The 12,227-nt window shown below is 40.4% G+C and overlaps 1 long non-coding RNA gene across 1 annotated transcript; it reads left to right on the top strand.

Moving 5' to 3' along the window:
- Positions 1-1,482: 1,482 nt before the first annotated feature.
- LOC138879607 (uncharacterized) lies at positions 1,483-10,700 on the top strand. Its single transcript, XR_011402706.1, has 3 exons — positions 1,483-1,718; positions 2,374-2,433; positions 10,188-10,700. It is a non-coding gene; the product is annotated as an uncharacterized lncRNA (long non-coding RNA).
- Positions 10,701-12,227: the final 1,527 nt, after the last annotated feature.

The following is a 12,227-nucleotide window of genomic DNA, read 5'->3' as shown; positions in this document are numbered from 1 at the left end:
GATTACTACTTACTAGCAAGGAATTAATTATACATTTTCTAATAAAATGCTTAAGCTTATTTTTAACTCCTAACTTCCATAGAGAATCCCATAACAATTTAGAAAAGGAATGACAACTAAATTGAGCATATATTATTAGAGTTCTTGCTAAATATTTGCTTTGCTAAATGGAATCCTGATTTAACTTCATAATTTTTCGATTATGTATAGTGCTATATTAATTTATCTATTGTTCCTGTGGTGGAAATAGGAATAGATAATATTGTATACATGTCATTTGGCTCAAAATTAGCAAATAAATATTGTATTTTCCATGTGCGATCTTCATCATCAATTAACTCTGAAACTTTTAAATTAATATTTCTATTCACATGAAAAGTTTTAGGAATAAAACCATTATTTTTCGGAATCCACGGATCATTCCATACATTAATATTCCTTCCTTGTGAAACTCTCCATCTCAAATCTTTAATTAGTAAATCACGATCCCATAAAACACTCCGCCAAATTCAAAACCCAAAAGGTAATTATAACACATTAAGAAAAGTGGTATAGGAAAAATAATGACTTTTAAGCACTCTCGAAAGTAAGGAATCGGGATGCTTTAATAATCTCCATGCTTATTTAATAAGACCATGTTAAAAGATTTTATATCCCTAAATCCTAATCCTCCTCTAGATTTAGGATCACATAACTTTTCCCATTTCTCATAATATATCTTTCTTTTTTCGTCTCCCCCACCAAAAGTTTGCAAAAAGAGATGTGAATTTCTTACATAGACCAGTCGGAATTTGGAAGCTAGATAAAATATATGTTGCGGTACTTAAAAAAACTGCCCTTCCACCCCTTGATTTAGCCTTTAACTCTATCTTTAATAAACTCTAGCATCTTCTTTAGTGGCCGACAACCGCAGGTAGTCCTAAGTACATGTTATATCTGGAGTTTTTGTACGTTATCTTAACATTTATGTACTTACGCTATTTATAACAAGCGATAAATAAGTGTTATGAAGGATAGAGGGTGCACAAATTAAAGAAAACGAGTTTCGTTGAAAGTGGCCAATTTGGAATAAAATACGGGTCGAGCGATATTACCCGATAATTATGAACTAGTACCATGCAAGGTACCATGTGACCATGGTAGTATATATATAAAGTATATATGAAGTATTTTAGAAATAAATAGAATTTTAAGTAATTTGAGGTAATTTTTAAATTGACGAGTAATTGATTAATTACCCGGTAACAAGACATTATTCAGTTAAATAATAAGTGGATAAAAACTATAAATTATATCACCCTCCCACGTGGCATAAGGCCACTAATTAGGAAGGATGATTCATGTATAGGTGTCTTGAAGATAATCTTAAATAAGACTTGTAAAGTCTTATCCAAAAAGAATAATGTGTAAAGTAAGTCTTAAGTAAAGACTTAAAGAGCGTTGGGATTCCATTTTTGAATAAAAAGATTAGTATCACTTGGGTTTAAAAAATCTGATTCATGGAAAGATTTCAAAGACACTTTGTCTTTAAGCAAAAAACGTGAAGCTAAGATTTAAAGAAGCTTGAAACAACAATCTGGTTGTGGAGTTGAATCCAAGAACGCAAGAATAGAGTCAAAAAATTCGTCCAAAAATTTCAGTCCAAATTTCGTTCCAAATTCAAGGAATGTAGTGTAAATTTTGCATAAGCAGATTTGTTCAAATAATTCCAGGAACAGGTATGTAAAGGCTAAGCTTTCCCTTCATTTTAATATAATGTCGTAATTACACAAGTTTGATAACGAGGCATAAAGAAAAATTCGTATCCCGGAATTTACGTATATTTTGCTAGTCTTCCAAATTACATATATTTTCCTAGTATTGTAAGTTACCATATTCTTCTTATGGGGACTGCGTATTCAGTTGAGTATTTCCTTCTTCCGGTCAAAAGAGAAGAAAGTTTACATATATACAGTATTAAAAGTATTTTCATTACCATCGAGCTATAATCAATGGTGGCCTCTATTGGGCAACCTCTTATCAGATGGTAAGATATATATCGAGCCTATTATGGCCGAGCGCCTATGAGCGAGTCCAGTTAGTCGAGATACAGAGCCTAGTATGGTCGAGCGCCTATGAGTGAGCCTACTACGTAAGAGCAGTTACATATATATACCGAGTCTTATAGGGTCGGACAACTATTTTACTCACTATATTGAGAGAGTTGAGTCAGTATCAGCAGATGAGCATATCTTCAGATTTTCTTTGACTCCTAGTTGTTTTCAGTTATTATATTATCAGTTCAGTTTCAGCTTCAGTATATTGCCTAACATACTCGGTACATTATTTCGTGCTGACGTCCCTTTCTGGGGACGCTACATTTCATACGTGCAGGTTCAGACAGACAGACGAGTAGACCTCCTCAGTAGGTGTTGTCCGAATTCAGATTTGTCGGTAAGATCCTCTTTTTCGTAGTTGCCGAGTCTAGCAGTGTGGTGTATATCTTGTGTATATATGTAGATAGGTTATAGGTAGGTCGGGGCCCTGTTCCGATCACAGTACATCTATCAGTAGAGGCTTGTAGACATATCCTGTCGGTTAGTGCAGTATGTTGGGCTTGTAGGCCCTATACGTATATTTTGTGGGCTTATCAGTTGTAGTAATTATGACGGCCTTGCCAGCCTAGCTTTATGTTGACATTCGTCAGCGTTAGTCTCCATTTAGTTTTATATTTTGTATCGCACATTATCTTGTAATGTGGCCCATAGCCAAAGTATGACATTACATGTTCAGAGTCTCTTAGTCGCAAGTGGTACGCAAGGATAGATGAGGCACTAGGTGCCGATCTCGCCCCGGGCTCGGGGCATGACAAAGTGGTATCAGAGCAGTTCTGTCCTAGGGAATTTACAAGCCGTGTCTAGCAGAGTCTTGTTTATAAATATGTGGTGCACCACATTATATAAGCAGGGGACTACAGGACATTTAAGAATTGGTTACCCTTCTTTCAAATCTAAATCGTGCTTTAGTAGCACTGAGTTAGAGGAAATTTGAGTTAAACTTAAGTGTTGACGTTTGCATGCACAGATGACGGTAACTAAGAAGATTACGGCTAGCTAGAGGAGAGAAACAACAGTAGGTGAGGAGACTAGCAGGGTACCCCCAGCAGATGGGACCCAATCGGAGTCGAAGGGAAAGACCATACCCAGCGATTACCGGCTCCTCCGCCACCTGAGGATATCCCTAGGGAGACCGCACATCCGGTTCCCCCCTTCCATCAGATCAGGACTTGAGGAGTGCAGTACATTTGTTGGCACAGTTGGTAGCTACCCAGCAACAAGCTAGGACATCCGCTAGTGCAGGACCTTCTGAGGGATCTGGGAGTTCAAGGGTCCGAGAGTTTACTACTTTGAATCCCCTAGAGTTCACAGGGACAGATCAGAGGGAGGACCCGCAGGATTTCATATATCAGCTTCGTAGGATCTTTCGGGTTATGCATGCCATGGGGAAAGAGGCAGTTGAGTTAGCAGTTTTTCGACTCCGAGATATAACCATCCTTTGGTATTAGGGATGGGAAAGGTCCAGAGGACGTGATGCACCTCCTACTATTTGGGAGAATTTTTCAGATGCCTTCCTTGACTAGTACTTACCACGAGAGATCCGACAATCCCGACTCGATCAGTTTCTAGCCCTCAAGCAGGGCAATATGAGTGTTCGAGAATATAGTCTCCGTTTTGACTCATTGGCCAGATATGCACCATCCATAGTTGCTACTATGCGAGATAGAATCCATAGGTTTATAGCAGGATTGGCCCCAGAGTTGACCGAGGCGTGTGCCACCGTTGCATTGCAGGATAGTATGGATATCTCCCGGATTCAGGCATTTTCCTAGAATATAGAGAGGGGTAGGCGTCGGCAGCAGAGTACAGAGAGGACTGAGACAGGGCAGCATAAGAGGATGAGATTTGCCAGGTCTCAAGAGCAGCCTCAGGGTAGTTATAGGCCCCAGTACTTCGAACGACCACCTAGACCTCCGCCACCTCATCTACAGGGTTACAAGTATGACCGTTATACTCAGTTAGGACTAGGTGACAGCTCCCGGGTGTCAAGTTTGTAGCGACAACGAGGTTCAGGGCAGACATGGCCAGTTCCGCCGCGGTGTGCCATCTATGGTAGAGGATATTTGGGACAATGCTGAGCCGATTCTGATGCTTGCTATATATGTGGACGTCCGGGGCATATGATACGAGATTTCCCAAATAGAGATTTTGGGGTAATGGCGCAACCAACGAATTTAGCAATAGGATCAGCTATGTTCGTGCATCCTTCAGGGCACGAGTCTCAGTCTTCGGCTGGTAGAGGTCGAGGCAGAGGTATATGGTACAGTTCAGGTGGTAGCCAGAATCGTATCTATGCGCTAGCAGGTCGACAAGACTAAGAGTCCTCACTAGACGTTGTGACAGGTATGTTGACCATTTGTTCTCACGATGTTTATGCCTTGATAGATCCAGGATCTACTTTATCATGTATTACCCCATTTGTAGCGCAGAAATTTGCTATAGTGCCTGAAATACTAAGTGATCCTTTTGCGGTATCTACACCGATTAGAGAATTGATTATAGCTAAATGCGTTTACCGAGGTTGTACGATATCAGTTTGTGGTCATCGGACCTCAGCCGACCTAGTTGAGCTAGAGATGTTGGATTTTGATGCTATCATGGGCATGGGCTGGTTGACAGCTTGTTATGCCACAATTGATTGTCAAGCAAAGATATCCAGATTTCATTTTTCGGGTGAGCCAGTCCTTGAATGTGTAGGTAATACAGCGACACCCAGAGGAAGGTTTATTTCCTATCTGAAGGTGAGGAAAATGATCACAAAAGGGTGCATTTATCATATCGTGCGAGTTAAAGATGCAGATGCTGAGATACCTACACTTCAGTCTATTCCAGTAGTAAAGGAGTACGCAAATGTATTTCCAGATGAACTTCCAGGTATTCCTCCAGAGCGAGAGATTGATTTTGGCATCTATTTGCTTCCGGGAATGCAACCAATATCCATCCCTCCGTATAGAAGGGCACCTGCCGAATTGAAGGAGAAGTTAAAAGATTTGCTGGAGAAAGGTTTCATCAGGCCCAGTACTTCACCTTGGGGTGCACCGATACTGTTTGTGCGGAAGAAAGACGGCTCGCTAAGGATGTGTATTGATTATAGGCAACTGGATAAGGTAACTATTAAGAATAAGTATCCCGTTCCAAGGATAGATGACTTGTTTGATCAGTTATAGGGAGCTAGATGCTTTTCAAAGATAGATTTGAAGTCCGGGTACCACCAAGTCAAAGTTCGGGAGAAAGATATTCCCAAGACAGCCTTTAGGACCCGATATGGCCACTTTGAGTTCCTTGTTTTGTCCTTCGGGTTGACGAATGCACCTGCCATATTTATGGACTTGATGAATAGCCTATTTCGGCCATATTTGGATCTGTTCGTGATAGTCTTTATTGATGGTATTCTAGTTTATTCATATTCAGAGGATGGGCATGTGGATCATCTGTGAGCAGTACTTAAAACCCTCCGTGATAATAAATTGTATGCTAAGTTTTCTAAATGTGAGTTCAGGTTAAAGTCCGTAGCATTCTTGGGGCATATTGTATCCGACAGAGGTATAAAGGTAGACACTCAGAAGATTGAGGTTGTGAAATCCTAGCCTAGACCTACCACTCTGACAGAGATTCGTAGCTTTCTAGGCTTAGCAGGATATTACCGGAGGTTCGTAGAGGGTTTTTCTTCTCTTTCATCACCATTAACAAAGCTGACGTAGAAAACGACTAAGTTTCAGTGGACAAAGGCCTGTGAGTAGAGTTTCCAAGAGCTTAAGAACAGGTTGACCTCAGTGCCAGTTCTAGCACTTCCAGAAAGTCCAGATGGTTATGCCATGTATTGTGATGCCTCAGGTGTCGGGTTAGGATGTGTCCTAATGCAACATTGGAAAGTAATTGCGTATTCTTCATGACAGTTAAAGAAGTATGAGCGGAATTATCCGACCCACGACCTCGAATTAGCTATGGTTGTCCATGCACTTAAGATATGGCGGCATTATGTATATGGTGTTCATGTTGATGTGTTCACAAATCATAAAAGCCTGCAATATATCTTCAAGCAAAAAGAGTGAATTTGCGACAGAGACGATGGCTTGAGTTATTAAAAGACTACAATGTTAACATTCTCTACCATCCAGGGAAAGTTAATGTTGTAGTAAATGCCTTAAGTCGCCGATCTATGGGTATCTTAGCACATGTAGAGGACGAAAAAAGACAATTAACTGGAGAGATTCATCAATTGGCTTGTTTGGGGGTTCGGTTAGTTGACTTTAGTAATGGAGGAGCTGTACTCCAAAATACTGCAAAATCATCTCTCATAGCTGAAGTAAAGCAGAGGCAGTACGAGGACCCAAAGTTAGTCGAATTGGGAGAGTGGGTTCCCCAACAGAAGATGCCGTTGTTAGAACTCAAAGGAGATGGGGTTCTCAGATATAAGGGTCGTTTGTGTGTTCCAGATGTAGCAGGGCTACGAGACAGGATTATGTCAGAGGCACATTATTCATGGTACTCCATTCACCCTGGGTCGACGAAGATATATCATGACATTAAGGAGGTGTATTGGTGGAATGATATGAAGAAGAACATTGCTGAGTATGTCGCTCAATGCCCTAGTTGCCAGTAGGTGAAAATAGAGCACTAGAAGCCCAGAAGGCTAATGCAGACTATAGAGATCCCGACATGGAAATGGGAGGCGATAAACATGGACTTTATCACGGGTTACCTCGTTCCTGTCGTAAGTTTGATTCCATATGGGTGATAGTCTACAGGCTCACGAAATCAACTCATTTCCTACCGGTCAGATCTACATATACAGCAGAGCATTATGCAAAAACATATATTAAGGAGATAGTGCAACTACATGGAGTACCCGTATCTATTATATCTGACTGTGGGGCCCAGTTTGCAGCACATTTTTGGAGGTCATTTCAGAAAGGTCTAGAAACTCAGGTGAATCTCAACACAGCTTTTCATCCACAAACGGATGGACAAGCCAAGTGCACGATTCAGACGCTCGAGGATATGTTACGAGCATGTGTGCTGGATTTTAAAAAGAAGTTGGGATAAACATCTACCTCTTATCGAGTTTTCATATAATAACAATTACCACTCCAATATCCAGATGGCTCCATACGAAGCTTTGTATGGGCGCAGGTGCAGATCTCCCATAGGGTGGTTTGATGTTGGAGAATCTGGGTTACATGGGCCAGACCTGGTTCAGCAGGCCATAGAAAAATTAAAGCTTATCTGGGAGAGACTGTTGATAGCTCAGAGTCGTCAGAAGTCATATTTTGACGTGTGGCGATGATATTTAGAGTTTGGGGTTAATGACTGGGTATTCTTAAAGGTCACCTATGAAAGGTGTGATGAGGTTTGACAAGAAAGGCAAGCTTAGACCATGATATATTGGGCCTTATAAGATCATTTGGAGAGTGGTCCAAGTAGCTTATGAGTTAGAATTGCCCTCAGAATTGGAGTTTGTTCATCTGATTTTTCATGTATCTATGTTACGAAAGTGCATTGGCGACCCTACCCAAGTGGTGCCCACAGATGATGTACAAATTACAAAGGACTTGTCATACGAGGAAATTTTGGTTGCCATCTTAGACCGACAAACCCGCAAGCTGCGGAATAAGAAGTAGCCTCCGTGAAAGTACTTTGGAGAAACAACAATGCGGAAGAAATGACTTGGGAGGCCGAGGAAAACATGAAGTCTAGATATCCCTACTTACTTCCTCCTCTAGAGAAGGGTCTGGCTGAGACATCATAATTATAAGGTACGAGTATAAATTCATGTGTTGGTTATTGTCATTGGTCATGTGAGACCATTGTCGTTATTCATAATTATGATCATGTGTGTCGTTGGGTTATTAATCTTCTATGAGGAGAGCTGGTAGTGGTGTTGTTACAAAGGCGACCCTGCCCAAGTTATACGGATCATGAGGAGTTGAACATTCGAGGACGAATATTTCTAAAGGGGGAAGGATGTTACATCTCGCGTTTTCGTACGTTAAAAATTTTGATTTCAGTTAACCGACGTAGACTCGGGGATGAGATCATCTTGACATTTATGTACTTATGCTATTTATAACAAGCGATAAATAAGTGTTATGAAGTATAGAGGGTGCACAAATTAAAGAAAACGAGTTTCGTTGAAAGTGGCCAATTTGGAATAAAATACGGGTCGAGCGATATTACCCGATAATTATGAACTAGTACTATGCAAGGTACCATATGACCATGGTAGTATATATATAAAGTATATATGAAGTATTTTAGAAATAAATAGAATTTTAAGTAATTTGGGGTAATTTTTAAATTGGCGGGTAATTGATTAATTACCAGGTAACAAGACATTATCCAGTTAAATAATAAGTGGATAAAAACTATAAATTATATCACCCTCCCACGTGGCATAAGGCCACTAATTACGAATGATGATTCATGTATAGGTGTCTTGAAGATAATCTTAAATAAGACTTATAAAGTCTTATCCAAAAAGAATAACGTGTAAAGTAAGTCTTAAGTAAAGACTTAAGAGTGTTGGGATTCCATTTTTGAACAAAAAGATTAATATCACTTTGGTTTAAGAAATCTGATTCATGAAAAGATTTCAAAGAGATTTAAAGAAGCTTGAAACAACAATCTGGTTGTGGGGTTGAAGCCAAGAACGCAAGAACAGAGTCAAAAAAATTCGTCCGAAAATTTCAGTCCAAATTTCGTTCCAATTTCAAGGAATCCAGTGTAAATTTTGCAGAAGCAGATTTGTTAATAATTCCAGGAACAAGTATGTTAAGGCTAAGCTTTTCCTTCATTTTAGCATGATATCGTAATTACACAAGTTTGATAACGAGGCATAATGAAAAATTCGTACCCCGAAATTTATGTATATTTTTGCTAGTCTCGCAAATTACCTATATTTTTCTAGTTTTGTAAGTTACCATATTTTTCTTATCGGGACTGCGTATTCAGTTGAGTATTTTCTTCTTCTGGTCAAAAGAGCAGAGAGTTTACATATATACAGTACTAAAAGTATTTTCATTACCATTGAGCTATAATCGATGGGCAGGCCTCTATTGGGCAACCTCTGATCAAATGGTAAGATATATACTGAGCCTACTGTGGCCGAGTGCCTATGATCGAGCCAAGTTGGTCAAGATACAGAGCCTAGTATGGCCGAGCACCTATGAGCGAGCCTACTATGGCAAGAGCAGTTACATATATATATACCGAGACTTATAGAGCCAGACAACTATTTTACTCACTCTATTGAGATAGTTGAGTCAGTATCAGCAGATGAGCATATCTTCAGATTTTCTTTGACTCCTAGTTGTTTTCAGTTATTATATTATCAATTCAGTTTCAACTTCAGTATATTGCCTTACATATTCGGCACATTATTTTGTACTAACGTCCCTTCTGGGGGCGTTGCATTTCATGCGTGCAGGTTTAGATAGACAGACGGGTAGACCTCCTCAGTAGGTGTTGTTCGAGTTTAGATTTATCGGTAAGCTCCCCTCTTTCAGAGTTGCCGAGTCTAGCAGTGTGGTGTATATCTTGTGTATATATGTAGATATGTTATGGGTAGGTAGGGGCCCTATTCTGATCACAGTGCATCTATTAGTAGAGTCTTTTAGACATATCCTGTCGGTTAGTGCAGTATGTTGGGCTTGTAGGCCCTATACGTATATTTTGTTGGCTTGTCAGTTGTAGTTATTATGACAGCCTTGCCGGCCCATCTTTATGTTGACATTAGTCAGCGTTAGTTTTCATTTAGTTTTATATTTTGTATCACACATTATCTTGTAATGTGGCCCATAGCCAAAGTATGACATTACATGTTCAGAGTCTCTTAGTCGCAAGTGGTATGGAAGGATAGATGAGGCACTAGGTGCCGGGCTCGGGGCATGACAATACATTCCCATCTCATTCCTCTAAATTGGCCCTACTAAAGAATAAATTTCAGTTTTTCATCCTCATATATATTTCTACGAAAAGGAATAACTGATAAGTTAGGATTTTAAAGTGTTTATGTCCCTACTTGCCTATGCTTTGAGTATAAATTGATACAAAAATAGTCCCAAAATGCTCACAAGTTGTGCTTGATTGCAGGATTGATTGACAAAGTGACGAGATGTCAAAAATCGGCTCAAAAAGGAGTGAAACCTGCTCAAGTATCAAAGACCAAGAGAAGTGAAGAAAAATGGGCCTAGTGCGGACCGCGTAACAATGACCGCGGCCGCAGTAGGAGGTTCAGAGACTGGACATTTTCGAGCCTAAGGTCACGTGGCCCACGGAGAAGCTTCGCGGCCGCACTCCTTCTCTGTGCGGTCCGTGCTCATAGGGTTTAGCAAAGGGGCATTTGTCCTCATGCGGTCCGCGGTCACGTCTGCGCGGACCGCGCCAGTTGCCTTCGCAGCCGCGGTACACTCCCACGCGGTCCGCATCCCCCAATTCAAGTCATCAAACAACTAAAACCCAAGAGCCAGTGTGGTCATGGTCCGTTTTGTGCGGCCCGCACTGACCCCACAGGGGTATTTTTGTCCAGTTTTTTCAGCCTTGTATAAATAAAACATTTTACTATTTTTTTAGAGAGGAGGTCAGATTTGAGAACAGGAGAATAGCTACGCTTGGTGTTGTAGCCATTTTTGGCATATTTGCTTCCCATTAACAATAGATTATTGTAGTTTCTTCTTAGTAATTAATTAATATGTGTAGTTCTTCATCTATTTCTTTAGTTTCTTCTTTAATTATGTAACTAAACCCATTATCTAGGATTGAGGCTCAACCCTAGTGTGAGTAATTGATAAGTGTTGTCATCTAGGGTTAGATTGACTATAGGTGTTTGTTATTTGGGTTGATTTTATGATTTAATTTAGAATTGGTGGTTGCAAACCCTGATTCAAGCTTTGTGGGTTTAACTCTTCTTGAGAAAGAGAGTTTATGACCTCAAAATTGACCCAACAAGGAATTGGGATGGACTCATGAGAAATGATAGTCCTAATTAACGGGTTAAATCTCGAGAGAGTAATTACCCTACTTGAACCCTAGTTGCATGGTCTAATTTGCCAACCCAATTGGTCTCTCAAGAGTCAATTGGGTAAAATCATTTTCTCTACCGAGAGGTGTGAGAGTGGGTAAAAAATTATGCAACGATTATAGCATAACCCCCAAACAAGTCAATCGAACCTATGTAACATCTACCCGTCAATTAGCCACCAAGGTAATTCCACAACTCTAGTGCTCTTCCTTCCCATTAATTACAACTTAGCGATATTCTCCTAGCATAATCTAGCTTTAATCCGTAGTTTTATAATAGTAGTTATAAATACAAAAACTCAAAAGATGATTGAAGTTACATTAGAAGCACAACCATAACTCTAGACTAGATAGAAAATACAACTCCACTACTAGCTCCTTGTGGAAATTCGATCCCGGACCTCTATTCGGGTAAAATATATTGCGATCCGCTCTTCCTACCATAGTGTAGTGTCGAGTCGGCAGCGATCAACTTTTTGGCGCCGTTGCCGGGGAGCTTACAGTGTTGACTATCTGTTTAGTTAGTTTTGTGTTGTACTTCTCTTTCCTTCTTGTTTACTCATTTCATTTATGTCGATCAATCAGGTACAATGGCTCTTAATGCAAATGACCCTCTCGACAATGTGATAGCGGGGGAGGAGGTAGAGGATCTAGAACTAGATGAGGTCTTACCTCAACTTCCACGGAGAGGCCGACATGTCAATGTAAATGCAAATGAGAACAACAATATTCCAGACCCTCCTCCGCCACCATCGAGAGTGGCTCCCAGAGTTTTACCAAATCAAGGATACACCAGTGCTATTGTTCCTCCCCAAATCCGGGCGGGGAACTTTCAAATCACAAATGTTATGCTGACCTTGCTCGAGCAAAGAGGGTATTTCACGGGTGCCTCCAATCAAAATGCCTACAAGCACTTGAAGGGGTTCGTGGATACATGCTGGGGTAGCAAGCAGACCAACGTGTCCGAGGATGCATTGAGGTTGAGGCTTTTTCCTTTCTCTCTTCGGGGTAAAGCATTGGATTGGTTAGAAAGGCTCCCCAATCATTCTATTACAACATGGGATGAATTGGCAGACAAATTTATTTCCAAGTTCTTTTCTCCAAGTCATATGG

Source organism: Nicotiana sylvestris, chromosome 1, assembly GCF_000393655.2.
Source record: "Nicotiana sylvestris chromosome 1, ASM39365v2, whole genome shotgun sequence".
Lineage (NCBI taxonomy): Eukaryota > Viridiplantae > Streptophyta > Magnoliopsida > Solanales > Solanaceae > Nicotiana > Nicotiana sylvestris.
This window is presented reverse-complemented; position numbering and strand designations above follow the sequence as displayed.